The 24,047-nt window shown below is 45.7% G+C and overlaps 12 non-coding genes across 12 annotated transcripts; 10 read left to right on the top strand and 2 right to left on the bottom strand.

Annotated features, from left to right (window-relative positions):
- Positions 1-8,008: 8,008 nt before the first annotated feature.
- On the bottom strand, positions 8,009-8,081 carry TRNAT-CGU (transfer RNA threonine (anticodon CGU)). Its single transcript has one exon. It is a non-coding gene; the product is annotated as a tRNA-Thr (tRNA).
- An 836-nt stretch (positions 8,082-8,917) lies between these two features.
- Positions 8,918-8,990, bottom strand: TRNAT-CGU (transfer RNA threonine (anticodon CGU)). The gene has a single exon. It is a non-coding gene; the product is annotated as a tRNA-Thr (tRNA).
- A 1,053-nt stretch (positions 8,991-10,043) lies between these two features.
- On the top strand, positions 10,044-10,116 carry TRNAT-CGU (transfer RNA threonine (anticodon CGU)). The gene has a single exon. It is a non-coding gene; the product is annotated as a tRNA-Thr (tRNA).
- Positions 10,117-10,498: 382 nt separating this feature from the next.
- TRNAT-CGU (transfer RNA threonine (anticodon CGU)) lies at positions 10,499-10,571 on the top strand. The gene has a single exon. It is a non-coding gene; the product is annotated as a tRNA-Thr (tRNA).
- Positions 10,572-10,953: 382 nt separating this feature from the next.
- On the top strand, positions 10,954-11,026 carry TRNAT-CGU (transfer RNA threonine (anticodon CGU)). The gene has a single exon. It is a non-coding gene; the product is annotated as a tRNA-Thr (tRNA).
- Positions 11,027-11,408: 382 nt separating this feature from the next.
- TRNAT-CGU (transfer RNA threonine (anticodon CGU)) lies at positions 11,409-11,481 on the top strand. The gene has a single exon. It is a non-coding gene; the product is annotated as a tRNA-Thr (tRNA).
- Positions 11,482-11,862: 381 nt separating this feature from the next.
- On the top strand, positions 11,863-11,935 carry TRNAT-CGU (transfer RNA threonine (anticodon CGU)). Its single transcript has one exon. It is a non-coding gene; the product is annotated as a tRNA-Thr (tRNA).
- Positions 11,936-12,317: 382 nt separating this feature from the next.
- On the top strand, positions 12,318-12,390 carry TRNAT-CGU (transfer RNA threonine (anticodon CGU)). The gene has a single exon. It is a non-coding gene; the product is annotated as a tRNA-Thr (tRNA).
- Positions 12,391-12,772: 382 nt separating this feature from the next.
- On the top strand, positions 12,773-12,845 carry TRNAT-CGU (transfer RNA threonine (anticodon CGU)). Its single transcript has one exon. It is a non-coding gene; the product is annotated as a tRNA-Thr (tRNA).
- Positions 12,846-13,227: 382 nt separating this feature from the next.
- On the top strand, positions 13,228-13,300 carry TRNAT-CGU (transfer RNA threonine (anticodon CGU)). Its single transcript has one exon. It is a non-coding gene; the product is annotated as a tRNA-Thr (tRNA).
- Positions 13,301-13,681: 381 nt separating this feature from the next.
- Positions 13,682-13,754, top strand: TRNAT-CGU (transfer RNA threonine (anticodon CGU)). Its single transcript has one exon. It is a non-coding gene; the product is annotated as a tRNA-Thr (tRNA).
- Positions 13,755-14,136: 382 nt separating this feature from the next.
- On the top strand, positions 14,137-14,209 carry TRNAT-CGU (transfer RNA threonine (anticodon CGU)). The gene has a single exon. It is a non-coding gene; the product is annotated as a tRNA-Thr (tRNA).
- The last annotated feature ends 9,838 nt before the right edge of the window (positions 14,210-24,047 follow it).

Here is a 24,047-nt window from a genome sequence, read left to right as displayed (position 1 = left end):
AGTTGTGATTTATCGCTCTGGACGAAAACAATCGGACGCTGACGCCCTATCTCGATCACCACTGCCTTCCTACACTGCCGGCTCACCAGCTTCCACTTGTTATTCATCATCTCTGAGCATCACCGACATGCCGAAAGAACAACGCAAATATTCCTAGATCGCTTCCCTGCTTGACATTTTGTCGCAACGGACCTCAAACTCAACTTCATGCACCCTACGTCGTCAAGTGCAACACTTTGCACTTCGTGAAGGCTTGCTGTATCGTCACAATTACCTGAACGACGGCTGCAGGTGGCTCCTCGTGATCCCCCGTCATATGCGCGCGGACATTTGCAGTGCCTTCCACGACGACCCTCAGTGTGGTCATGCTAGCTCGTTCGAGACGCACTCGCGTCTTCGCCTGAGGTACTTCTGGCGAGGAATGCACCGATACGTTCGCCGGTACGTTCAGTTGTGCCCTGCGTGCCAATGTCGCAAGGTTCCTGCTCACAGCACCGCTGGTCCTCTACAGCCATTGCCCTGCCCTGCCCAACCATTCGACCACGTTGGAGTCGATCTCTTCGGTCCACTCCCGACCACTATTGACGACAACCACTGGATAATAGTCGTCATCGACCACCTCAAGCGGTACGTGGAAACATCTGCGCTACCAGCCGCCACTGCGAAAGACGTCGCGTGGTTCCTTTTTCGTCATCTCATTCTGCGCCATGGGGCCCCACGAGAATTACTTAGTGACCGTGGCCGGGTCTTCCTCTCATATGCCATCGAGGTTCTGCTCAAAGAAGGCCGCATCGTACACCGCACCGCTTCCACATACCATCCTCAGACTGACGGCATTACGGAACGCCTCAATCGTACCCTTGCCGACATGCTGGCGATGTACATGTCGGAAGACCACACAAACTGGGACCGCTTACTTCCTTTCGTCACCTACGCTTACAACTCTGCGTCTCAAACTACCACTGGCTTCTCTCCCTTCTTTCTCCTGTATGGACGTGGACCTTCATGTTCTATGGACACCATTCTGCCGTACCAACCGGACGTTTCCGAAGGCAAACCCATCTTCCAAGCTGCTGCTTACGCTGAAAAATGCCGTAAATTGGCTCGCTTGTACACCCCGAAAGACCCGCAAGATCAGTCGTGACAAAAATTGCGTCATGACACAGCTGCGTCTGATGCCCATTACTCTCCGTGCAAGCTGGTTTGGCTTTGGGACACTAAGCTTTTGTCACGGTACCATGGTCCTTACCGCATACTGGAGCAGACATCTCCCGTAAATTACGTCGTCGGGCTGGTGAACCCATCGCCCGATCATCGCTGCCGAGGCCGCGAAACAGTTCACGTCACGTGACTTAAACCCTGCTACGACCCACCTATAGCGTCTTTTCCTTAAGTCGCCGTCGCCAGGATGGCTCCTCTTTGTGCGGGGAGGAAATTGTACCGGTGCACATCGGCGCTAGCTCTGTGCCAGTGAGAGAAAAGACGACGAAGTTCGTGTGTCGCGCTCTCGGCCTCCTGTTTTCTGTGCTGCAGCTGTCTTGCTTGTTCTGGCGAGTTTCTTGCTGAAGTTCCTCCGAAAAACACGCTTGTTACATTACCATTACGATTCGGTCTAATAACTTACCCTATACTTTTCTTGACAATACTCTCTGTTATGTTAGATCTAATTATTGTTATTGTGTCAAGACACGACCTTAGATACACACTTATTTCCCTTATATATATATATTGACGCAAGGCAAACGCAGTATTTAAACTACGCGCGCTAGTTCGTGCGCCCCCCAAGAGATCAGCGGTTTGATGACCAAACAAGAAAAATGCCGTGACGGCGCGCGCCTCCTCGGCACGGGATTTTGATGAAAAAGAAGTAATGCACGGCTCGAGGGTTTTCTCGGTGATTCATCCCTTTTTGCTGATCGCCTGTTAGAGACACCGCTACATTTTTCTTTACTTTTCGGGCACAAGTTCTCCCCAATAAACAGTTTTTCGTACACCATTTAGATTGTACTTAACTATTCTGGTGGAGGAGCCGGGTAATGATCCCAAACCCAGTTGGACTTCGAGGAAGCGGCCCGGAACCACGAGCAGTCGAACCAACTGAGCTCACGCCAGTTCATCAGTGCTCCAGCCGTCGTCTACGTGGTGAGCCGCCGGAATTTCCCCTGCCACCAGAACCCAGAGTGTCTCCAGCTGTCTCTGGTGAGAGTACCGAAATGTCGTCTCCAACCGCTGCCACACAGGCCGTTTTGTCTTCAGTCGCTGCCACGCACGTCGTTGTCGATGAGCCACGGACGCCGGACCCTTTTCATGGCGATCCTCATGAATACGCCGAAGATTGGCTGGAGGGTTTTGAGCGCGTCGCCAACTGCAACGGATGGACCGAAGAATGGAAGCTCCGCCGAGTTTATTTCGCATTGCAGGACAGCGCACGAACGTGGTTTGAAAACCATGAAGGTACCATTCGATCGTGGGATGATTTGCGATGGGAGCTACTGGCCACATACCCGAGTACAGACCGCAAGGAAAGAGCTGAAGCTGCCTTGCAAGCAAGAAACCAGCGCAACAATGAAAACGTCGCAATGTATGTGGAAGACATGTGCCGGTTATTCCACCGGTCTGATCAAAATATGAGCGAGGACAAGAAACTTCGGCACCTGATGCGCGGGGTGAAGCAGGAGATTTTCGCTGGTTTGCTCCGATGTCCCCCGCGGAACGTCACTGAATTTCGCACCGAGGCGACAGCGGTTGAAAAGACTCTGCAACAGCGAGCGATGCACTGCAATCGAGATGTTAACGTCGCATCCGTAGACGCGGTGTCAGCAGTATTCGGAAATAGCATCGACGTATTACGAGAACTCATTCGATCGGTGGTTCGAGAAGCGCTCCAGAAGCTAAACGGCAGCTTCTCAACGGTCTCGTCATTAGCGGAAGTTGTTCGGGAGGAGGTGAGACAGGCAGTCCGTGAGCAGCAGCCACAAGCCCAGCCTGTTCAAGCGTCGGTTCCGATGCAGCCCGCAGTCTCGTACGCCGAGGTACTGAGAAGCGCCCCTGTACCTCATTTCGTCGCCCCTGGACCTCCTTTCGCTGCCCCTGGACATTATTTCGCCGCAGCAACCACGCATCTGCCGAAACATCGATTTACGCCGTCTCCAGCCGAGACTAGGATCCGAAAAGCTGATATATGGCGCACTCCTGATCGAATTCCGCTTTGTTATCACTGCGACGAAGCTGGCCATCTTTACGGGATGTGTGAATATCGCCGAGCTGGACTTCGGGGTTTTCCCGTAAACGCTGCCTGTCCACGGAATGGGGAGCGACCTTTTGAAATCGAGGAGTACTTGTCAACGCGTCAAGGTGCTCACTCCTCGCAGCAGCATCAGTCTCGGTCGACAGCGCCACTGAGGTATCGGTCACCAAGTCCGCGCCCATCTTCAAGCTCTCCGAGGCGACTTCCCCAAAACCCGCTTCGGGAAAACTAGAATCGGCGACCTGGGGAGGTAAGGCCGCTGCCGACGCAAGAAAACAACCTCCAGTGCCGATTTCAAAATGTGATGATGGACACGAGACTACGTGCGGAAATGGTAACGTCGCTTCTGATTTGTCGGTAATTATAGACGGCTACGAAACGAATGCTTTGGTAGACACAGGCGCAGACTATTCCGTCATGAGCAGGGGACTTGCCAGAACGCTGAAAAAAGTGCTGACCCCTTGGATAGGACCACAAGTGCGAACCGCCTGGGGGACACCTTATCTATCCGGCAGGCATGTGTACCTCTAGAGTCGGGATACGCGGCTTCACCTACGTCGCCAGCTTCATTGTCCTGTCGGAGTGTTCAAGAGATGTAATTATAAGAATGGACTTTTTGCAGGCCAATGGCGCAGTGATAAACTTGCAGGAAACGTGCGTCTCGTTCTCGACGAAACACGCCATCGCGACATTCGAGAGTGAAAAACGATTCGATGCGCTCCAGATTGCAGGTGATGATGTAACAGTACCTGCAAGATCCATCATCGTTGTCACCGTAAAAAGCAATGTGTACAAAGACTATGAAGGAATGGCAGAAAGCAATGCTGGGCTATTACTCGAGAAAGGGATCTGTGCAGCAACAGGTATTGTACGACTGCGTGATGGGTGTACGAGTGTCTTCCTGACAAATTTCCGAAATGAGGTGCAGCACCTTGTGAAGGGAACTGTTGTTGGTTACTTGCACGATTACGTTCCGATTACGGATTTGAATTCTTCCGAGACTGCACCACTGCACCCTGACGGTATAGATTACATACTCGCATCTATCCGCATTGAAGCAGCTCTATCACCGAACCAGAAACAAAAAATCGAGAGCCTTATACGGGAGTACGCCTCATGTTTTTCCACGTCATCGAAAGTGCAAAGAACATCTATCATCAAACACCGCATCATAATTGATCAATCTGTTAGACCTATTTGCCAGCACCCGTACCGAGTGTCACCAAAAGAGAGAGAAGTCATCAGAGGCCAAGTTGAAGAAATGCTCAGGGACGACGTAATTCAACCGTCGGCCAGCCCATGGGCCTCACCTTTAGTACTGGTAAAGAAAAAGGACCAGACCTTGCGCTTCTGCGTTGACTACCGAAAATTGAACGTAGTCACAAAGCGAGATGTCTATCCCCTTCCAAGGATCAATGACACCCTTGAAAGACTACGAGACGCGAAATTCTTCTCCTCTCAAGACCTCAAGAGCGGATACTGGCAGATAGAAGTGGACGAACGAGATCACGAGAAAACTGCTTTCGTGACCCCAGATGGTTTATACGAGTTCAAGGTACTCCCATTTGGCCTGTGTTCCGTACCCGCCACATTTCAGCGGATGATGGATACAGTGCGGTCCGGGTTAAAATGGCAGTCCTGCCTTGTTTATCTCGATGACGTCGTGATCTTTTCGGCCACCTTCGATCAGCATGTGGAACGACTACGGACTGTGCTCGAAGCGATTAGTTCAGCAGGGCTGACGATAAAACTTCAAAAGCGCCATTTTGGGTTTCATGAACTGCTTTTCCTCGGTCATGTGGTTAGCTCTGAAGGCATTCGACCTGACCACAAAAAGACAGCAGCTGTAGAAAAGTTTCCTAGACCGACAGATGAAAAGGCTGTGAGACGATTCTTAGGACTTTGTGCCTATTACAGAAGATTCATCAAAGATTTTTCGAAGATTGCGGAGCCACTAACCCGACTGACGAAAGAAGACATGCCTTTCACCTGAACAAGCGAGCAAGAGGCGTTCAATGAGCTACGACAGCGACTCCTACACCACCCCGTCCTGGCACATTTCCACGAAAAAGCCGAAACAGAGATTCACACGAACGCAAGCAATTTGGGACTAGACGCCGTCCTTGTGCAGCTGCAAAACGTAGAGGAAAAAGTGGTCGCATATGCTAGTCGCACTCTTTCGAGAGCTGAAATAAATTATTCGGCGACGGAAAAAGAATGTCTAGCGGTAATATGGGCCATACAGAAATTCCGACCGTACTTATATGGTAGACCATTTCGAGCAGTGAGCGACCATCACTCGTTGTGCTGGCTCGCAGGCCTAAAGGACTTTTCTGGACGACTTGCTAGATGGAGCCTCAGGTTGCAAGAATACGACATAACAGCCGTATACAAGTCGGGTCACAAGCACAGCGATGCTGATTGCCTGTCACGCGCACCAACAGAATCTGCACCTGTGGAAGATGGAGACGACTTTCCGTTTCTTGGCGCCGTCAGCACCGCAGACATGACTGAATATCAGCGATCTGACGCGGAGTTGCTTAAACTGATCCAGCATCTGGAAGGGCAACCCGTGCGTGTTCCTCGAGTTTTCGTCCGGGGATTGTCCTCGTACCTCAAGAGAAACAACGTTTTATACAAGAGAAACTTCGAGCACAGCAAGGAGAAATTCCTACTCGTCGTTCCTTCGGCCTTGCGACCCGAAATCCTGGAAGCCTGCCACGATGACTCAGCAGCAGGACACCTCGGAATGAGTAGAACATTGGCTCGCATCCGCACCAAGTACTACTGGCCAAAGTTACTGGATGTTGTACAGCATTATGTAAGGACATGTAGAGATTGCCAGAGACGCAAAACGCCTCCATTGAAACCTGCAGGATTTCTCCAACCAATTGAACCACCTGAGTCTCCATTTGAACAAGTAGGAATGGATCTACTTGGTCCATTTCCTACGTCATCAATGGGCAACCGAAGGATAGTTGTGGCGACAGGCTACTTAACCCGGTATGCCGAGACAGCCTCTCTCACCAGGGGCACGGCTATAGAAGTAGCTGAATTTTTCGTCAATAACATTGTACTACGGCATGGTGCCCCAAAGGTTCACGGATCACGGATCGAGGAACTGCATTCACAGCCAATCTGATGCAGTCCATTATGAAACTTACCGACACAAGTCATAGGAAAACAACGGCTTACCACCCCCAAACGAATGGGTTAACCGAGCGACTCAACAGAACTCTAACCGATATGTTGTCCATTTACGTTAACTTGGAGCACCGTACGTGGGACAAGATACTGCCGTACGCCACTTTCGCTTACAATACTGTTGTGCAGAAGACTACTAAGGTGACGCCATTCAAGCTAGTCTATGGTCGAGTAGTTACCACACCATTAGATGCAATGCTGCCTGTAGGCGACAATACAGAGCACAAGCCTGACATCAGCGAATTCATTCAGCGAGCCGAAGAAGCACGTCAGTTGGTGCGACATCACATAAAACAACAACAACGTGTGGATGCAAACCGTTACAACCTTCGTCGGAGAGGAGAAGACTACGCACCAGGCGACCTAGTTTGGATTTGGACTCCCGTGCGGACTCCTGGCCTTTCCGAAAAGCTCATGCGCCGCTATTTCGGCCCTTACCGAGTCCTTCGTCGCGTCAGCTCCTTGAACTACGAGGTGTCACCGCAAGGACAAGTGAGCTCATCAAGATGCCGAAGGAGCACAGAAATCGTGCATGTAGTCAGAATGAAGCCATACTATGACTGGCAATGAACATCGAACTATACACACCCGATTATGAGGAATACCTATTTCTCCAATGGAAACCACGCATTCAGACCATCTCAGCAACACTGCTTTTACGCATCGGGTCGATGCGTTTTTGGAGGAGGGATAATGACGCAAGGCCAACGCAGTATTTAAACTACGCGCGCTAGTTCGTGCGCCCCCCAAGAGATCAGCGGCTTGATGATCAAACAATAAAAATGCCGTGACGGCGCGCGCCTCCTCGGCACGGAATTTTGATGAAAAAAAGTTGTGCTCGGCTCGAGCGTTCTCTCGGTGATTGATCCCATTTTGCTGATCGCCTGTTAGAGACGCCGCTACATTTTTTTTTTACTTTTCGGGCACAAGTTCACCCCAATAAACAGTTATTCGCACACCATTTGGATTGTACGTAACAATATATATATATATATATATATATATATATATATATATATATATATATATATATATATATATATATACATATAAATAAATATATATTATATATATATATATATATATATATATAAATATATATATATATATATATATATATATATTAATATATATATAAATATATATATATATATATATATATATATATATATATATATATATATATGAAAAAGAAGGTGTCCTGGGATCCAGTGGAAAAATACCAAGAAGTGGAGGACGGGCAAAACGAAGATTTTTTATTTTTCCTACGTTTCATCAAGGGACCGGGCTTCATCAGGAAAAAAAAAACACTCAGGGTTTCTTCCCTGATGAAGGGCGGTCCCCGGCTGAAATGCAGGAAAAAGAAAAGTTTTGCTTTTCCCGTCCTCCATTTCTTGGTATATATATATATATATATATATATATATATATATATATATATATATATATATATATAATGAGATATAACAGACAGTAATGCCAAGGAATGTACAGGGGAAGTTATTAACATTAATGGAATGTAAATAAGAAGAAAGAAAAGTGGATGAAAAAATTACCAACTGTAAGCAGGAATCGAACCTACGACCTTCGAATTACGCGTTCGATGCTCTAACCACTGAGCTATTACAGCGGCACTCCCTCCATCCACTTTTTTGGGTTTATCTGTGAATTTAGAAGTAGGAGCGACAGTCAGCGCCATCTATAAGCCAAACAACGAGTGTGAAAACACTCTTATGCGCATGTTTGGCGTCACGTAGCACGTGAACTTATTATGAGCGGGCAGCTGATTAATTGTCCCTCTTATACAACCTAAACACACCAAGTCTGCCAGTACGAGACCCTCGTTCAATGAAATAAGGGAAAGAAGTGTATACCTAAGGGCTCGTTTTCCGTGTTTTTAACACAATAATAATGAGATATAACAGACAGTAATGCCAAGGAATGTACAGGGGAAGTTATTAACATTAATGGAATGTAAATAAGAAGAAAGAAAAGTGGATGAAAAAATTACCAACTGTAAGCAGGAATCGAACCTACGACCTTCGAATTACGCGTTCGATGCTCTAACCGCTGAGCTATTACAGCGGCACTCCCTCCATCCACTTTTCTGGGTTTATCTGTGAATTTAGAAGTAGGAGCGACAGTCAGCGCCATCTATAAGCCAAACAACGAGTGTGAAAACACTCTTATGCGCATGTTTGGCGTCACGTAGCACGTGAACTTATTATGAGCGGGCAGCTGATTAATTGTCCCTCTTATACAACCTAAACACACCAAGTCTGCCAGTACGAGACCCTCGTTCAATGAAATAAGGGAAAGAAGTGTATACCTAAAGGCTCGTTTTCCGTGTTTTTAACACAATAATAATGAGATATAACAGACAGTAATGCCAAGGAATGTACAGGGGAAGTTATTAACATTAATGGAATGTAAATAAGAAGAAAGAAAAGTGGATGAAAAATTACCAACTGTAAGCAGGAATCGAACCTACGACCTTCGAATTACGCGTTCGATGCTCTAACCACTGAGCTATTACAGCGGCACTCCCTCCATCCACTTTTTTGGGTTTATCTGTGAATTTAGAAGTAGGAGCGACAGTCAGCGCCATCTATAAGCCAAACAACGAGTGTGAAAACACTCTTATGCGCATGTTTGGCGTCACGTAGCACGTGAACTTATTATGAGCGGGCAGCTGATTAATTGTCCCTCTTATACAGCCTAAACACACCAAGTCTGCCAGTACGAGACCCTCGTTCAATGAAATAAGGGAAAGAAGTGTATACCTAAGGGCTCGTTTTCCGTGTTTTTAACACAATAATAATGAGATATAACAGACAGTAATGCCAAGAAATGTACAGGGGAAGTTATTAACATTAATAGAATGTAAATAAGAAGAAAGAAAAGTGGATGAAAAAATTACCAACTGTAAGCAGGAATCGAACCTACGACCTTCGAATTACGCGTTCGATGCTCTAACCACTGATCTATTACAGCGGCACTGCCTCCATCCACTTTTTTGGGTTTATCTGTGAATTTAGAAGTAGGAGCGACAGTCAGCGCCATCTATAAGCCAAACAACGAGTGTGAAAACACTCTTATGCGCATGTTTGGCGTCACGTAGCACGTGAACTTATTATGAGCGGGCAGCTGATTAATTGTCCCTCTTATACAACCTAAACACACCAAGTCTGCCAGTACGAGACCCTCGTTCAATGAAATAAGGGAAAGAAGTGTATACCTAAGGGCTCGTTTTCCGTGTTTTTAACACAATAATAATGAGATATAACAGACAGTAATGCCAAGGAATGTACAGGGGAAGTTATTAACATTAATGGAATGTAAATAAGAAGAAAGAAAAGTGGATGAAAAAATTACCAACTGTAAGCAGGAATCGAACCTACGACCTTCGAATTACGCGTTCGATGCTCTAATTAATCAGCTGCCCGCTCATAATAAGTTCACGTGCTACGTGACGCCAAACATGCGCATAAGAGTGTTTTCACACTCGTTGTTTGGCTTATAGATGGCGCTGACTGTCGCTCCTACTTCTAAATTCACAGATAAACCCAAAAAAGTGGATGGAGGGAGTGCCGCTGTAATAGCTCAGTGGTTAGAGCATCGAACGCGTAATTCGAAGGTCGTAGGTTCGATTCCTGCTTACAGTTGGTGATTTTTTCATCCACTTTTCTTTCTTCTTATTTACATTCCATTAATGTTAATAACTTCCCCGGTACATTCCCTGGCATTACTGTCTGTTATATCTCATTATTATTGTGTTAAAAACACGGAAAACGAGCCCTTAGGTATACACTTCTTTCCCTTATTTCATTGAACGAGGGTCTCGTACTGGCAGACTTGGTGTGTTTAGGTTGTATAAGAAAGACAATTAATCAGCTGCCCGCTCATAATAAGTTCACGTGCTACGTGACGCCAAACTTGCGCATAAGAGTGTTTTCACACTCGTTGTTTGGCTCATAGATGGCGCTGACTGTCGCTCCTACTTCTAAATTCACAGATAAACCCAAAAAAGTGGATGGAGGGAGTGCCGCTGTAATAGCTCAGTGGTTAGAGCATCGAACGCGTAATTCGAAGGTCGTAGGTTCGATTCCTGCTTACAGTTGGTAATTTTTTCATCCACTTTTCTTTCTTCTTATTTACATTCCATTAATGTTAATAACTTCCCCTGTACATTCCTTGGCATTACTGTCTGTTATATCTCATTATTATTGTGTTAAAAACACGGAAAACGAGCCCTTAGGTATACACTTCTTTCCCTTATTTCATTGAACGAGGGTCTCGTACTGGCAGACTTGGTGTGTTTAGGTTGTATAAGAGGGACAATTAATCAGCTGCCCGCTCATAATAAGTTCACGTGCTACGTGACGCCAAACATGCGCATAAGAGTGTTTTCACACTCGTTGTTTGGCTTATAGATGGCGCTGACTGTCGCTCCTACTTCTAAATTCACAGATAAATCCAAAAAAGTGGATGGAGGGAGTGCCGCTGTAATAGCTCAGTGGTTAGAGCATCGAACGCGTAATTCGAAGGTCGTAGGTTCGATTCCTGCTTACAGTTGGTAATTTTTTCATCCACTTTTCTTTCTTCTTATTTACATTCCATTAATGTTAATAACTTCCCCTGTACATTCCTTGGCATTACTGTCTGTTATATCTCATTATTATTGTGTTAAAAACACGGAAAACGAGCCCTTAGGTATACACTTCTTTCCCTTATTTCATTGAACGAGGGTCTCGTACTGGCAGACTTGGTGTGTTTAGGTTGTATAAGAGGGACAATTAATCAGCTGCCCGCTCATAATAAGTTCACGTGCTACGTGACGCCAAACATGCGCATAAGAGTGTTTTCACACTCGTTGTTTGGGTTATAGATGGCGCTGACTGTCGCTCCTACTTCTAAATTCACAGATAAACCCAAAAAAGTGGATGGAGGGAGTGCCGCTGTAATAGCTCAGTGGTTAGAGCATCGAACGCGTAATTCGAAGGTCGTAGGTTCGATTCCTGCTTACAGTTGGTAATTTTTTCATCCACTTTTCTTTCTTCTTTTTTAAATTCCATTAATGTTAATAACTTCCCCTGTACATTCCTTGGCATTACTGTCTGTTATATCTCATTATTATTGTGTTAAAAACACGGAAAACGAGCCCTTAGGTATACACTTCTTTCCCTTATTTCATTGAACGAGGGTCTCGTACTGGCAGACTTGGTGTGTTTAGGTTGTATAAGAGGGACAATTAATCAGCTCCCGCTCATAATAAGTTCACGTGCTACGTGACGCCAAACATGCGCATAAGAGTGTTTTCACACTCGTTGTTTGGCTTATAGATGGCGCTGACTGTCGCTCCTACTTCTAAATTCACAGATAAACCCAAAAAAGTGGATGGAGGGAGTGCCGCTGTAATAGCTCAGTGGTTAGAGCATCGAACGCGTAATTCGAAGGTCGTAGGTTCGATTCCTGCTTACAGTTGGTAATTTTTTCAACCACTTTTCTTTCTTCTTATTTACATTCCATTAATGTTAATAACTTCCCCTGTACATTCCTTGGCATTACTGTCTGTTATATCTCATTATTATTGTGTTAAAAACACGGAAAACGAGCCCTTAGGTATACACTTCTTTCCCTTATTTCATTGAACGAGGGTCTCGTACTGGCAGACTTGGTGTGTTTAGGTTGTATAAGAGGGACAATTAATCAGCTGCCCGCTCATAATAAGTTCACGTGCTACGTGACGCCGAACATGCGCATAAGAGTGTTTTCACACTCGTTGTTTGGCTTATAGATGGCGCTGACTGTCGCTCCTACTTCTAAATTCACAGATAAACCCAAAAAAGTGGATGGAGGGAGTGCCGCTGTAATAGCTCAGTGGTTAGAGCATCGAACGCGTAATTCGAAGGTCGTAGGTTCGATTCCTGCTTACAGTTGGTAATTTTTTCATCCACTTTTCTTTCTTCTTATTTACATTCCATTAATGTTAATAACTTCCCCTGTACATTCCTTGGCATTACTGTCTGTTATATCTCATTATTATTGTGTTAAAAACACGGAAAACGAGCCCTTAGGTATACACTTCTTTCCCTTATTTCATTGAACGAGGGTCTCGTACTGGCAGACTTGGTGTGTTTAGGTTGTATAAGAGGGACAATTAATCAGCTGCCCGCTTATAATAAGTTCACGTGCTACGTGACGCCAAACATGCGCATAAGAGTGTTTTCACACTCGTTGTTTGGCTTATAGATGGCGCTGACTGTCGCTCCTACTTCTAAATTCACAGATAAACCCAAAAAAGTGGATGGAGGGAGTGCCGCTGTAATAGCTCAGTGGTTAGAGCATCGAACGCGTAATTCGAAGGTCGTAGGTTCGATTCCTGCTTACAGTTGGTAATTTTTTCATCCACTTTTCTTTCTTCTTATTTACATTCCATTAATGTTAATAACTTCCCCTGTACATTCCTTGGCATTACTGTCTGTTATATCTCATTATTATTGTGTTAAAAACACGGAAAACGAGCCCTTAGGTATACACTTCTTTCCCTTATTTCATTGAACGAGGGTCTCGTACTGGCAGACTTGGTGTGTTTAGGTTGTATAAGAGGGACAATTAATCAGCTGCCCGCTCATAATAAGTTCACGTGCTACGTGACGCCAAACATGCGCATAAGAGTGTTTTCACACTCGTTGTTTGGCTTATAGATGGCGCTGACTGTCGCTCCTACTTCTAAATTCACAGATAAACCCAAAAAAGTGGATGGAGGGAGTGCCGCTGTAATAGCTCAGTGGTTAGAGCATCGAACGCGTAATTCGAAGGTCGTAGGTTCGATTCCTGCTTACAGTTGGTAATTTTTTCATCCACTTTTCTTTCTTCTTATTTACATTCCATTAATGTTAATAACTTCCTCTGTACATTCCTTGGCATTACTGTCTGTTATATCTCATTATTATTGTGTTAAAAACACGGAAAACGAGCCCTTAGGTATACACTTCTTTCCCTTATTTCATTGAACGAGGGTCTCGTACTGGCAGACTTGGTGTATTTAGGTTGTATAAGAGGGACAATTAATCAGCTGCCCGCTCATAATAAGTTCACGTGCTACGTGACGCGAAACATGCGCATAAGAGTGTTTTCACACTCGTTGTTTGGCTTATAGATGGCGCTGACTGTCGCTCCTACTTCTAAATTCACAGATAAACCCAAAAAGTGGATGGAGGGAGTGCCGCTGTAATAGCTCAGTGGTTAGAGCATCGAACGCGTAATTCGAAGGTCGTAGGTTCGATTCCTGCTTACAGTTGGTAATTTTTTCATCCACTTTTCTTTCTTCTTTTTTAAATTCCATTAATGTTAATAACTTCCCCTGTACATTCCTTGGCATTACTGTCTGTTATATCTCATTATTATTGTGTTAAAAACACGGAAAACGAGCCCTTAGGTATACACTTCTTTCCCTTATTTCATTGAACGAGGGTCTCGTACTGGCAGACTTGGTGTGTTTAGGTTGTATAAGAGGGACAATTAATCAGCTGCCCGCTCATAATAAGTTCACGTGCTACGTGACGCCAAACATGCGCATAAGAGTGTTTTCACACTCGTTGTTTGGCTTATAGATGGCGCTGACTGTCGCTCCTACTTCTAAATTCACAGATAAACCCAAAAAAGTGGATGGAGGGAGTGCCGCTGTAATAGCTCAGTGGTTAGAGCATCGAACGCGTAATTCGAAGGTCGTAGGTTCGATTCCTGCTTACAGTTGGTAATTTTTTCATCCACTTTTCTTTCTTCTTATTTACATTCCATTAATGTTAATAACTTCCCCTGTACATTCCTTGGCATTACTGTCTGTTATATCTCATTATTATTGTGTTAAAAACACGGAAAACGAGCCCTTAGGTATACACTTCTTTCCCTTATATATCTATATATATATATATACATACATCTATATACGTATATATATATATATATATATATATATATATATATATATATATATATATATATATATATATATGCATATCAGTGCAATCGTAGGGTGCATCTATATATCTGCTTTGAATATGAAGCACCGCCAACACGAATAAGCGAGTGTTCAGAAGCACACGACCTTATTCATTAGAAACCTAACAACATGGATTGCGAAATAAAAGAAAAGAGTACTCCTAACACAATCAGAACTATAATGAGCCTTATCTCAACACAGTGGTCCAAGCATAGCTCTGTTTTCTAATGAAGTGAATGACATGCTTATTCAGCTTTTGATGGAGCATTGGAAGTCAATCGTATATATGCTATCGGCAGCACGAGCCACAGCGTATAGTTGGCCCTAAAATTGTTAAGACCTTGCTTGTAGCAGTATACCAACGCAGCACAAACGTACTAGCGGCGGTCTTCCGGAAAAGCCCGCTGCACATGAGCCTTCTTCAACCTTGGGCTCACTGGGCGGGTTCTTCAACCTGAATTAAATGTGAGGCATTTTGCCGAAGGGGCTCAATTTTTCCGCGCACAATGCCACTATTTCCTCTGTTTGGCGAGTGACATCTTTTATGACGATAAAAATGAGGCGGTCCGCGGCCAAATACTTTGCGGAGCAGCGCTATCCGGCTACACAATAAAGAAACTTCAGCACAGCGCCAAGCGAAATTGTCACGTTAACCTTGTTAAGCGGAGTCATCTTTGTTTTTCGGACGAGTGTTGCCAGCGCACAGCGTTTTCTAGAGTTTCGAAATCACAGGACAAGCGCTAAAAACTGTCTTACTCCTTCTGCGTCATGTGTCAGCAGAGCGCTTCTTGCGCAAACGTGGCTGCGCTGCGTGCGAAGTGACCTTCGTCTTATCATGAATAACGAGTCTGGTAAGCGCGCGCGGAAGAGAAGGCACGCTTCGTGGAGGCGACGGCGTTTGGAGCGCGCCCGACGTGAGCCCATTGCACAATACTTAGAAGCCATGAGTGCCTTGTTCTCGCAGATTTATGAAGGAGGAGCCTGTTGTGTTTAGAACACATATGAGTGGCTTCGTCTCTGACGCTCTAAGTCGCAGGTTGTGTGTTGTGATACGGCAAATCCTGTTGGAGGACACGGACTTTCTTGGCACCCAGGATAGATGCATTTCTATCGCGCCTGATTGTAACACCTTTAGTGTGCTCTCTATTAGGCGCATGTGAAGTAACACCACGGGGTCAACATTAATCAGACGTACCCAACCACGGCATGCCGTTTGTCACGGAGCGCATGAAAGGCCCTGTCGTGAGTGTTAGCAATGCAATACAATCAACAAACTGCACTGAATTAGAATTGTGTGTAACCATGGTCAGACATCGTAAATACATCTCGACAATCAGAATAAGCGGTGTGATGCATAAAGAGCATCCTGCGCTCCGTCGCGTCGCGCCTACCTTCTAGAGCTGCTGTTTACCAGGTCTTGCGAGTCGACGTGCCGAGTAACAACGAACTTGTAGGTGTGCATCCTATTGACGGAAAGAGTGGGTGTTTGCCCACTTTTATTTTAACTGACTTTAAATAAAGTGTAGTAACGCAACCGCAAATTACCGAGCGGTTTCTATTAGTTGTGTATTATACACGAAACATGCCCCTCATGAGTACATCTCATATGTTGTCTGTGTTTTTAGCGCAGCCATAAATCAAGTTACAGGTTTGTACCAACCAACCCAAGTGAAAGCGTTACTCTTTCGAACGGTTACGCTTCTTTCGTACTGAAGCGATGTCAATGCAGCTACTGTGGTCCATTTCAGATCAGTCGCAACCTCTCCCTCCCCCTCCTCCTCTGCCCGTACCCGTGGCCGCATATTGAGCTCATGTGCCGCTACTATTTTACTGTATGAAAGCGAGAGACGTGTCCAAAGAGAATACGAACGCAACCGTACACGCTTCGCATCTGCGGACATTGTCAGCAGCTGAGTGGGAACTACATATTTGACAGTTTCTTGGGGCAACTAAAATGAGAGCAGCTGCTTTGTCAATTGCCAGATGCAACGGTATGGATCCGGATGCCTGGTGCAATTGAGTTCCATTTCCTAAATATTTCTTGCCCCCTGAGAAAATAGGCGCAAAGCATATTTGTGGCGGCTTCGAATAAAAGTATATGTGCTCTCATCACGATAATTATCGAAAACTGTCTTGTCATGATCCTAAAATGGCAGCAACAATTAAAAACAGTGGTCAATGGTTTCCTCAGCTTTACATAAAGCCTATAAACGAAACTTCTCATTCTATACGTTTATATTCTAGAGGTAAATTACAGCTCAGTGTTGACAGCATCTATTGACGGGTCATAATGTGATCAAGGTAGCATTGATTGATGCGCCGTGCCATGAATATAGGATCACGCTTTTACCAGCCACACTCATACAGTCAAACAATAACGAACGAACTCGACAAATGCAACCCAGAAGCGATGTGCTCATTAAAGAGTGCCTTTGCAAGTGGGTGTGAGCCACCTTCTAAAGCCATCATCATTATCATATCGACTCGCCCGGTTTTTCGAGCGAGTCATCCTTCCTGTCTTCCACGTAGCAATATAGGTTGTTTTATTAGAGTCCAAGGCGACACCTTGTTTTTCAGCGTGCGCGATCACCGCCTGCTTCTGCCTGCAAGCGGCGAAATCACGGTGAGGTCATTTGTTTTCTGACTTGTTGGCCTGTGTTAGTGCTACGCTCTTAAACGGTACCCTAACTAAGAGTTGAGTTTAAATACTTTGCGATAATTTCCATGAAGTGGTAATTCAGCGATTCTAACCAGAATTAATAGCCAGACAGACAAATTATTTCGTTAATTAAAATGGTAAATGTTTATATGCTACGCACTGGGTAGAGATCATCAATAGCCTAGCATGACAAGTCTTTATCCAATTTCATAACTGCAGTAGAAAATCAGAAATTGTCCTGAGGTAGAAGTAGTCAGAGTTTCATGGTATGTAGCGTTGATGCATTCGTTGTATTACGGCGGAAGCTTTAGATTTCTCATCAAACGTGATAAGCCACTGCCGGCACCGGCGGTGTTATTATGACGTGATGATGGCCGCAATATGAAGCCACATGACGTGATGTAGCTCGATGGCGTCATCACACTACATCGTTGCTTGCTCGAATATGCACCGAGATCAGAGACTCAGCAGGAGCAGCTAAGGTGAAGAAAGAATACCACTTTCGCGATGTTGGAGGCTGTCAATAACCGCATCCAGAGCGATAAGCTTTGGGCTGGTTAAACTCTACCGTAGGAAAAAACGAAAGACGCTTCCACCTTCCGGCCGTCTTGAGCAAATACTTGCTCCGTATTCAAAAGTGCTCCTTGACTTTAACTTGTCGTGCCACAGCCTTTATTTAGCAAAAACGCCGCTTGAAACGCGCTGCATTGCGGCGTTGCCAAGTCAGGTTCAGGTGAAGGAGCGTATGGTTTTAGACAATGCCTTCTAAAAATGTAAGATGAAGAGCATCTTTTTCTCGCGGGTATGTCCCGTGTCCTGCGTCCGCATTCGCACTACGCATGCGTGACTCTTTACCTTCCGTCTCTCCAACATATGCGCGTTACTCTTTCCACATATCTCTACCACCTGGTCGCGCTTGCTCCTCAATGCGCATGCACGTCTCCTCCACTCCACTCTATCTTGTCTCTTACGCTTCCGCTCTCCTTCCTCGCAATGTCGATGCAAGGAGCGTCTACTAACTCACGCGAACTCCCCCCTTTCCTTTAGACATTTCTCACCACGGCATCTCGCAGAGCCGACGCAGGCAGCCTCTGCTACACCACCGTTAGAAACACCATTGCCCGCGATTCTCCGCATCACCCTATGGTCCCGTTCGGGAAGATGGAGTAATTTTTTGCCGTCACTGCCGCCACAGAGCTTCCTAATATACACTAGAGGCAACTCAGATGCTAGTGTCTACGGGAGCTGCAACGCACGGCACTCCAGCGATCATGAAAATGATGGGTAGTACACGGATTTGTGTAATATTCATACTTCTGGCTCAGTGTGTGTTCGTGTGGCTTGAAGTTGTTTTCTCATGAAACAAAAATTAGCAAATGTTCAGCGATTGCGCTTCACCACCTTATTCCTTTAGGCTTGCCTTTTCAAATCGGGTCCCGAAGTTCAAAATACTTCAATTTTTCTTTCGAAACAAAACCGAAACACGGAAATAAACAAAGCCACAGGTGCGATTCGCAACCCGCAAGTACGAAGACTAGAAAAATCTATGTACTTACTGCCCATCATTCGCATGATCGCTGAACGATCACAGCGCCAGAGTTGGCTCTAGTTAACCTTAGGAAATTCGATGACTGCCGCTACCACCATGCTGTGCACAAGGCATGATTGGTAACATCGCCCTGCCCTTCGTATTTTCTACGTTCTAGTAAAAGCGCTCTGAGCGCTGGGAATGAGCGTGGTTGAAGCAGAGATTACATGAGTGGTCGTCTCCGTCACACGAAAAGCACATTCATTGATATCGCCAGGCGTGCGATGCCTGGAGTCGATGGCTCGTCCAGAAGAGAGAAAACACCAAGTGAAGGCATGTTAATGGCCAAACTCGAAAGAGGAGCTACGCGGCTCCCTTTTACAACAAAAGTACCTACGCACTTTCATCATGAATGTGTGATTCACGTGCGTTCCTTTCACACTACCTTCTTTCATCGAATGTGCAGTTCGAAATTTCGTACACGTGGGAGCCGATTATGAATTATTTTTAGTCGGTGTACCTGCCCACTTCATTGCTCAGTCAGGTCGCAAGAGGAGGACGCCTTCTGTGCGTAGTTAACTCAAATGGCATTCGCTGCTACTGAATGTCTTAGGTACTTTGCTGTGAGACAGACGACTTCGAAGAGGTTGAAGTTTGTGATATTGGATAGTAGGTCATCTCCTCTTGGGTGGACGTTGAACTCGAGAGCATTAGTCGTTACTTTAGCCTGATTTGATGTCGGGGCTCACACCCTACACATGCTTTCCCGGTGTGGGCGTATTGGCACGAGAGTTATTCAAATGGGCTAGGCCTAAGCCCACAAAGACTGAGAGCAATACTTGGTGCTAATCGCTCTTCAATGTTCAAGGTCCCTTGCCTTTCTTGTAGCTCATTTCTTTGAGATAGCGCATAGGACACGACCACTCAAGACTATTCCAGAGCTTATGCGATCACCGGTGATAAGGCTAGAAAGTTCAACGCGCGATATAAAAAAGATGGCGCATTGCAACGATGATCAGTTGATCAAGTACCGACGCTCTGTTCACAGTTATCACTGCCAGTGTGTATCACTGTAACCCAAGTTTCTGCTTACCGGTCATAAGTTTGACCAAGCAAACAGTTTCACTTTGGACTTTCACCGTTACGACTCAATGGTCGGTGAAGCTGGGAACAAGGTTGCTCGGAAAAGGTGAACGCTATGCCCTCAAGTTAAAATTTAGCCTGAACAGGGCGAGTGGCGTCCCAGGACAAAAAACTTGACGTAAAAGCTGGAAAGCTGTCTACCAGAAGATGTTCAACGGTTCCAAAAGACGTCAAGAATGCACTTTTATCCATGAAATTTCACTGGGATGAGAAATCCCAGGGATGCACGCCAGAATGTATAGAACCTATAAAGTTTCAACTCGGCGGCACTTCAGCCGTGTTTGTACCAAGCCTTTGCGCTCTTTTTCACTGGCGTGTAAAACATAAATTGCGCGAGGATATGGTGTTAATTTGGGATTTATTCGGAACATGATGGTGAACGGAGTGGCAAAAAAAAGAAATCACCCAGACTGTTCATTTCTTTGCAATTGCAATAACAGGACAAAGCAAGGCAGACAATTTTTGACCCTTGCGATTCTGCTCAGCAGTCCAATCTGTAGCCGTTATGATATAGCATTTCTGTGCAATGGCAGTAAGCAGGCATAAACACCGCAACTGGTGTTCATTCTGAGGCAAGTAAGTTATTGTTTCAATGTAACGGGTCGGGTATACGTTGTGTAAGCACAAGGGTTTTTTTTGGATATGGAGACTGGCTACGTAGTTAGGTTTTTGTTATTCCTCGCTGTAAGAGGTTATAGCAAAAAGCAAAAAAAAATACACATGGTCAATAATCAGAGCTTCAAGTTTTCTGCAGTCGGAGCTACGGGACGACGTTACACCAAAAAAAAAAACTTTCAACAACACCACCTTGACCACCTGAAATTGCCTCAATATCAGCCGTTATGCCCCACCATGTCGATCTGTTGGTTAAGGCACTCGACTACTAATCCCAAGGTCGCGCGATCAAATCTCGACAGCGGCTGTTGCATTTTAGACGGAGGTGAAACTTCTGCAGTAGGCCTGTGCTCTCCGATTTGGGAGCACCCTAAGAAACCTCAGGTGGTCCTAATTTTCGAAGCTCTCTACTACGGCATGTCTCATAGTCATATGATGATTTTGGGACGTTAACATTCCCCTTGAAATTATTATTATTACTCCATCAGCAGTTCAGCTGACGACTAGGCGTGTTGCACTGACTCGGTTAAATAGACCATTCTTTGCATCGAACGCGAGAGGAAAATGCTGTTTTTTGAGACCAAAATATGTGGAAAATGCGGGAGGAGTCGATGAAGTCTCTGGTAAAATAGGCGAGCTTTCTTGAAAACAACTGCACTTGGAAAATCAGCTAACACTCGGGGGTGTCGTTTCGATAACTCCCCCACCCAAGTCCTTAAGTGGCCACTGCCGTACCATCGCGACGACAATCGCAGAGAAACATTAATTGTCCGACATCTCATAGTCGACCTCATGGGTGGATATGAAATTTGCCAAATTCTTAACCTATATCGTAAGTAGCAGTACGAGAAAACGGGGGTCTTTCACCCTTCACTGTGGTTTTCACTTTCGTGCTGGTGATCTTCCTATGTTACGTGAGGTGTACCAGTTTAGCAACAAGTTTTTGAGACTGAGACAAATCTGTTCGTCTGTTGTAAAAGCATTTCGCATGGTGCTCTCGAAGGGAAAGTTATCAGTTTAAATATTGCCGTTCCCACCCGTATGCATTGTTATCATTGCTGTGAAAGAAGCGGCAACAAAACAAAATGTGATGAATGCCCCAGGAAAAGTGACTAACCTTCCCAGTCTATTGCGGTAAAATTCAAAAATCGGTACTTCACCTTAAAGAAGCCAGGTTCGCAGGTGTCACCCATTGCTCATGTAAGAATATTTATTTATTCATTTAAATTTCTTCAAACTAAAAACACCTTACAGAAGACATTGGTAAAGAAATCAAAGCAATGTATATAGGAAACAATATTCAGCAGCGGAAATGCAAAAATACTTGGAGGGGCCACAACGGAAGTCCGCAAGTAGTTCGCTCTTTGACTTTATGCAATATGACACAGTTCGAAAACATGTTTGTACAACCAAATGAATTTCAATTTTATGATGAAGAAGCAAGAGGAGAAAACAAAAATGGCGCTATTACCAGCTAAAGGGACTCATGTGTGGATGTGAGGGATTGAGAGATATGTCAGGTTTAACGCCCCAAAACTACCATATGATTATGAGAGATGCTGTAGTGGAGAGCTCCGGAAGTTTCAATCACCCGGAGTTTTTTAGAAGGGCCCTATAATGCTTGAGAACATTGGTGCCGACTGCACAATTTGTAGTGGCGCTCGCCAGAACTACTGCGAGGAGAAATGACGCTGGAAGGTTGCCGCCATACGTCATTGCATCAAAATGGGGATTACTATTGGATTTATTTTTAATTAGCATGATTTTTCATTCAGAGTGACAGAGAATGAAGCTCTTCCACTTTTCTAGCTTGAAAACTTCAAAGCTGGTCAAAGAATGCGCAATGTTCTGGAGGAAACGTGCCGGCAACGCACCGGGCACGTTTTGAAGAAGCAAAGTAAAAAAAAAATTATAAGAGCGTTGATATATATACGTCATTGGAAAAAGAAAGATCTGCTACAAAACATTATAGAAGCATGCGAGAGTTGGCTCGTTTCACACGTGCTGTTGGACATTGTTTGTTATACCATTGCAATGGCATCCTCAATAATGCAGTGTGCCATTCATCAAGCTTAGTTATCACCCCAATGCATTACACAATTCTCAGCGCAAACCGCGCCTCCAGTTTTCGAGAAGCTTCAGGACTGTAGTAGATAATTTGGATATGATCATACCCACTCCGCGAACTGAAAGATTATTCTGGAACACTCGTCACCGCCAGCGATAACGCGAGAACATTCAATGACAAGAGTATAAATGCCGACGCACATCGCCGCTTGTCAGTAGTTAATAGACGGCCAACGCTCCGTTCACTGCTATCTGTGTAAGACTGCTACTGTAATTGGACTTTCTGTTCACCGGGCACAGGTTCGCCCAAATAAACAGTTAAATCCGAACATAAAGTCTTCTATCTTCAGCAACGTCACGATCCCGTGACATCTGGTGGAGGTGCTGTTTCTTCTATGTACCGGATGCCTCCGTCAAGCCGTGAACCAGGCCCACGCCGTGAAGACACCGACGCCAGCAACGAGCAGCGAGTTAGCCGCAGGCAACAAGGTCTGCCACCGGAGTACGGGCTTTTACAGAACAAGGCTCAGAAAACCAGGACGGTGACGTCGACCACGGTGACCATGTCAACGCTGGTTCCACCCACACCCCTCCTGCTCCGGCAACCCAAAGAGCCGCTAACTTTCCGTGGTTCACCACTGGAAGACCCGGAAAGCTGGATCGAAAGGTTCGACCACGTCGCCGTTTTCAATGACTGGACAGACGATGACAACCTCCGGCATGTGCATTTCGCCTTAGAAGATGCTGCTCGGACCTGGTTGGAGAATCAAGAGCGAAGCCTTACAACGTAGGACGTCTTTCGCACCCGGTTCCTCACCACTTTCGCGAGTGTGGTGCGCAAGGAGAAGGCCGCAGCCCTCCTCCAAACCCGCTTGCAGATGTGTCACAAAACGAGCGCTCAAAAAAGGGCGCGCCGCCAAATTCTCGCGAAGAAACGCCGGAGTGACGCCGTGAAGTCAACGATAAAACAAAAAAAAACATCCAAAGACTTCCCGGGCGCGCTACTCTCTCCCCTCAGAAGCGTAGGTTCGCCGAAGAACCTCCTCTTATCGGCGCCCGAGCAAGCCCTCGAATGTTCTAGATGGAAAGGGGCGTGGTGATGCCGGGTTGCGTCATCCATCGCGGATGGCCTTCGAACCGTCTCGCCCTCTCCCCAGCCTTCGCTGCGCATCGCGCCGACGAAATGATGAGAACTTTCTGGAATCTCGCACGGAAGGTATTTAATCGCGCAGCCGAGATGAGAGATCAGAAGAAGACGGAAGTTAGCGCCAGAACGCGTAGGGATTCCGCCGTGTAGTCGGCGAAGGTTTTGTCCGTAGAGACAAAGCAGGAGAAGATGATTTCCACCTGAGGGGTGGAGACTCGAGCTACAGGCAAGAGTGTGTGTTTACCGCTATCGAGCGAAGACGCGTGGCAACAGCTGCGTGTGTGAAGCCGACGTGCTTCCAGCGAAGAAGTTTGAAGCTTGGAGAGTGGCCACTTGAAGACGCGAGGTTTCCTGGAAGAGAAACTTCGGGAGCACTTGAAGACGCGAGGTTTCCTGGAAGAGAAACTTCGGCAGCACTTGAAGATGCGAGGT

Source organism: Rhipicephalus microplus, chromosome 9 (assembly GCF_043290135.1).
Source record: "Rhipicephalus microplus isolate Deutch F79 chromosome 9, USDA_Rmic, whole genome shotgun sequence".
NCBI classification, from domain to species: Eukaryota; Metazoa; Arthropoda; class Arachnida; order Ixodida; family Ixodidae; genus Rhipicephalus; species Rhipicephalus microplus.
This window is presented reverse-complemented; position numbering and strand designations above follow the sequence as displayed.